Source organism: Ictalurus furcatus, chromosome 26 (assembly GCF_023375685.1).
Source record: "Ictalurus furcatus strain D&B chromosome 26, Billie_1.0, whole genome shotgun sequence".
Classification (NCBI taxonomy): Eukaryota; Metazoa; Chordata; class Actinopteri; order Siluriformes; family Ictaluridae; genus Ictalurus; species Ictalurus furcatus.
This window is the reverse complement of record NC_071280.1, coordinates 1619421-1625420: the sequence shown is the minus strand read 5'-3', so window position 1 is coordinate 1625420 and position 6000 is coordinate 1619421.

Here is a 6000-nt window from a genome sequence, read left to right as displayed (position 1 = left end):
GTGTGTTGATGGTGATGATGATGAACGGTGTGTTGATGGTGATGATGATGGTGAACGGTGTGTTGATGGTGATGATGATGAACGGTGTGTTGATGGTGATGATGATGGTGAACGGTGTGTTGATGGTGATGATGATGAACGGTGTGTTGATGGTGGTGATGATGAACGGTGTGTTGATGGTGATGATGGTGAACGGTGTGTTGATGGTGATGATGATGGTGAATGGTGTGTTGATGGTGGTGATGGTGAACGGTGTGTTGATGGTGGTGATGGTGAACGGTGTGTTGATGGTGATGATGGTGAACGGTGTGTTGATGGTGATCGTGAACGGTGTGTTGATGGTGATGATGATGGTGAACGGTGTGTTGATGGTGATGATGATGAACGGTGTGTTGATGGTGATGATGGTGAACGGTGTGTTGATGATGAACGGTGTGTTGATGGTGATGATGGTGGTGATGATGGTGGTGATGAACAGTGTGTTGTTGATGGTGAACGGTGTGTTGATGATGGTGGTGATGATGATGTTGAACGGTGTGTTGATGGTGATGATCGTGAACGGTGTGTTGATGGTGATGATGATGGTGAATGGTGTGTTGATGGTGGTGATGGTGAACGGTGTGTTGATGGTGATGATGGTGAACGGTGTGTTGATGGTGATGATCGTGAACGGTGTGTTGATGGTGATGATGATGAACGGTGTGTTGATGGTGATGATGGTGAACGGTGTGTTGATGGTGATGATGGTGAACGGTGTGTTGATGGTGATGATGGTGAACGGTGTGTTGATGGTGATGATGGTGAACGGTGTGTTGATGGTGATGATGGTGAACGGTGTGTTGATGGTGATGATCGTGAACGGTGTGTTGATGGTGATGATGATGGTGAACGGTGTGTTGATGGTGATGATGATGAACGGTGTGTTGATGGTGATGATGGTGAACGGTGTGTTGATGGTGATGATGGTGAACGGTGTGTTGATGGTGGTGATGGTGAACGGTGTGTTGATGGTGGTGATGGTGAACGGTGTGTTGATGGTGATGGTGAACGGTGTGGTGATGGTGATGATGGTGAACGGTGTGTTGATGGTGATGATGATGGTGAATGGTGTGTTGATGGTGATGATGATGAACGGTGTGTTGATGGTGATGATGATGAACGGTGTGTTGATGGTGATGATGGTGGTGATGATGGTGGTGATGAACAGTGTGTTGTTGATGGTGAACGGTGTGTTGATGATGGTGGTGATGATGATGTTGAACGGTGTGTTGATGGTGATGATGATGGTGAATGGTGTGTTGATGGTGGTGATGGTGAACGGTGTGTTGATGGTGGTGATGGTGAACGGTGTGTTGATGGTGATGATGGTGAACGGTGTGTTGATGGTGATGATGGTGAACGGTGTGTTGATGGTGGTGATGGTGAACGGTGTGTTGATGGTGGTGATGGTGAACGGTGTGTTGATGGTGATGATGGTGAACGGTGTGTTGATGGTGATGATGGTGAACGGTGTGGTGATGGTGATGATGGTGAACGGTGTGTTGATGGTGATGATGATGGTGAATGGTGTGTTGATGGTGATGATGATGAACGGTGTGTTGATGGTGATGATGGTGAATGGTGTGTTGATGGTGGTGATGGTGAACGGTGTGTTGATGGTGGTGATGGTGAACGGTGTGTTGATGGTGATGATGATGAACGGTGTGTTGGTGGTGATGATGAACGGTGTGTTGATGGTGGTGATGGTGAACGGTGTGTTGATGGTGATGATGGTGAACGGCGTGTTGATGGTGATGATGGTGAACGGCGTGTTGATGGTGATGATGGTGAACGGCGTGTTGATGGTGATGATGGTGAACGGCGTGTTGATGGTGATGATGGTGAACGGCGTGTTGATGGTGATGGTGATGAACGGCGTGTTGATGGTGATGGTGATGAACGGCGTGTTGATGGTGATGGTGGTGAACGGTGTGTTGATGGTGATGATCGTGAACGGTGTGTTGATGGTGATGATGGTGAACGGTGTGTTGATGGTGATGATGATGAACGGTGTGTTGATGGTGATGATGGTGAACGGTGTGTTGATGGTGATGATGGTGAACGGTGTGTTGATGGTGATGATGGTGAACGGTGTGTTGATGGTGATGATGGTGAATGGTGTGTTGATGGTGATGATGGTGAATGGTGTGGTGATGGTGATGATGAACGGTGTGATGATGATGATGAACGGTGTGTTGATGGTGATGATGATGGTGAACGGTGTGTTGATGGTGATGATGGTGAACGGTGTGTTGATGGTGATGATGGTGAACGGTGTGTTGATGGTGATGATGGTGAACGGTGTGTTGATGGTGATGGTGAACGGTGTGTTGATGGTGATGATGATGGTGAACGGTGTGTTGATGGTGATGATGATGAACGGTGTGTTGATGGTGATGATGGTGAACGGTGTGTTGATGGTGATGATGGTGAATGGTGTGGTGATGATGATGATGAACGGTATGATGATGATGATGATGATGAACGGTGTGTTGATGGTGATGAATGGTGTGTTGATGGTGATGATGGTGAACGGTGTGTTGATGATGATGGTGGTGATGATGATGAACGGTGTGTTGATGGTGATGATGATGAACGGTGTGTTGATGGTGGTGATGGTGAACGGTGTGTTGATGGTGATGATGATGAACGGTGTGTTGATGGTGATGATGGTGAATGGTGTGTTGGTGATGATGGTGAACGGTGTGTTGATGGTGATGATGGTGAATGGTGTGTTGATGATGATGGTGATGATGATGATGAACGGTGTGTTGATGGTGAATGGTGTGTTGATGATGGTGATGATGATGGTGGGGATGGTGATGATGGTGAATGGTGTGTTGATGGTGATGATGATGATGGTGGGGATGGTGATGATGGTGAACGGTGTGTTGATGGTGATGGTGAACGGTGTGTTGATGGTGATGATGGTGAACGGTGTGTTGATGGTGATGATGGTGAACGGTGTGTTGATGGTGATGATGATGAACGGTGTGTTGATGGTGATGATGGTGAATGGTGTGTTGATGGTGATGATGGTGAACGGTGTGTTGATGGTGATGATGATGAACGGTGTGTTGATGGTGAATGGTGTGTTGATGGTGATGATGGTGAACGGTGTGTTGATGGTGATGATGGTGAATGGTGTGTTGATGGTGATGATGATGATGAACGGTGTCTTGATGGTGAATGGTGTGTTGATGATGGTGATGATGATGGTGGGGATGGTGATGATGGTGAATGGTGTGTTGATGGTGATGATGGTGAATGGTGTGGTGATGATGATGATGAACGGTGTGTTGATGGTGATGATGGTGATGATGATGATGATGGTGGGGATGGTGATGATGGTGAACGGTGTGTTGATGGTGATGATGATGAACGGTGTGTTGATGGTGATGATGATGAACGGTGTGTTGATGGTGATGATGGTGAACGGTGTGTTGATGGTGATGATGGTGAACGGTGTGTTGATGGTGATGATGGTGAATGGTGTGATGGTGATGATGATGAACGGTGTGTTGATGGTGAATGGTGTGTTGATGGTGATGATGATGATGATGGTGGGGATGGTGATGATGGTGAATGGTGTGTTGATGGTGATGGTGAATGGTGTGGTGATGATGATGGTGAACGGTGTGATGATGATGATGATGATGATGGTGAAGGGTGTGTTGATGATGGTGATGATGATGATGATGATGGTGGGGATGGTGATGATGAACGGTGTGTTGATGATGATGATGATGATGATGAACGGTGTGTTGATGGTGATGATGATGAACGGTGTGTTGATGGTGATGATGGTGAACGGTGTGTTGATGGTGATGATGGTGAACGGTGTGTTGATGGTGATGATGGTGAACGGTGTGTTGATGGTGATGATGGTGAACGGTGTGTTGATGTTGATGATGGTGAACGGTGTGTTGATGATGATGGTGATGATGATGATGATGATGAACGGTGTGTTGATGGTGATGATGATGAACGGTGTGTTGATGGTGATGATGATGAACGGTGTGTTGATGGTGATGATGATGAACGGTGTGTTGATGGTGATGATGGTGAACGGTGTGTTGATGGTGATGATGGTGAACGGTGTGTTGATGATGATGGTGATGATGATGATGATGATGAACGGTGTGTTGATGATGATGATGATGCTAAATACCTCCAGCTAACCGCGTCGTTCAGCTCCAGCTACATTTAATCTAAAACACCAAACAAACTTTAACGTTAAAAAAACCTCGCAAGAATTATTGTTGATTCTTTTACCATTAAAGAATGGTTTTTTTCAAACATTTTTATCCGTTTATAGTTGCATCTCGACGCTGTGAAAGTTCAAGCTCCTGCTCGACTGCTACAAAGCGCCGACACTGGAGACTCCTTACAGGAAACCTCGCCATGGCGGCGGTTTCAGCAAGAGTGCTGAACCGAAACAGGATCACTGCTTACGTCAGCTATGAAAGAAACGCGGGCTAACAGCTGATACAAAAAAAGACAACAAATAAATAAATATGAAACTAATGCTCCTACGCGTGCTGTTCATCATGAACGAGATGTCCGACCACGCCCACTTCTTGTCTTTCGCCTCAGAATCGTAAGGCGTGTATTATTAATATTCTCCACGCAGTCAGGTCCCGTACGCAGATCCTCAGCGGTCGCTCACGCTGACCCGAATGGCGGTGTCGGAGTCCCTTGAATAAAGTCCAGAGCCGGCTGGACGACCGTAGCGTGATGTAACACCACGCTGGGGGAAGTGATGATTAAAGCCACAAGGAAGCTAAAGTGACGAACGCTTACTGATTAGAGTGACTGTGGGTTCTACAGGAAAAACGAGACGCCACGCGGAGCCTAAATCTCCGGAACGTTCCGGGCCTGCGTTCGTCAAGTCTCAGAAAATCCCCAGTGTGACGTCACTGTAATCGTGTGTGGTATGTATAAAAATATAAATATGAATAAAGGAATATAAAAAAACATGTGCTTATTGGAAAATAATCGACTTCAGAATGGTGAGAGGGACGCGGATCACCTCGCCGTGATTATTCTCCTTAAAACAGAAACATTTTAAACCCAGCGCGACGCCGAGTGTGTGTCTCCTCCGCCGAGAGCCACACGTCATGTAGTGACAAAGCTAGCTGAGAGATCTGCAACCAAAAGGAAGATGTACTGGTGCTTCCATTGTGTGTGTGTGTGTGTGTGTGTGTGTGTGTGTGTGTGTGTGTGATTCTGCACTACCCCACACACACACTTCAGCGCAGTGTCCTAATAGCCGGTTTGGCACGGTGTACATCTGCAATTATCCTCCTGGCTGCCATCCAAGGAGCTACACTACCTTGCTCTCCACGTCCCGGCAACCCCAACCCCCCCCCCCCCCCCCCCCCCCCACACACACACACAGACACACACACACACAGATAAACACACACACACACACACACACACACACACACACACACAAACCCAGCCATTACACAAATGTTTAGAGCTGTAAAACGGCCCACAGTGGGCCGAACAACACACACTGAAAGCATCAGATTACTGCAGAGTACATCCTCATCATCATCCTCATCATCATCCCCCTCCTCATCATCATCCTCATCAACCTCATCATCATCATCCCCCTCCTCATCATCATCCCCCTCCTCATCATCATCCCCCTCCTCATCATCATCCTCATCAACCTCATCATCATCCCCCTCCTCATCATCATCCCCCTCCTCATCATCATCCCCCTCCTCATCATCATCCTCATCAACCTCATCATCATCATCCCCCTCCTCATCATCATCCCCCTCCTCATCATCATCCCCCTCCTCATCATCATCCCCCTCCTCATCATCATCCCCATCAACCTCATCATCATCATCCCCCTCCTCATCATCATCCCCCTCCTCATCATCATCCCCCTCCTCATCATCATCCCCCTCCTCATCATCCCCCTCCTCCTCATCATCCCCC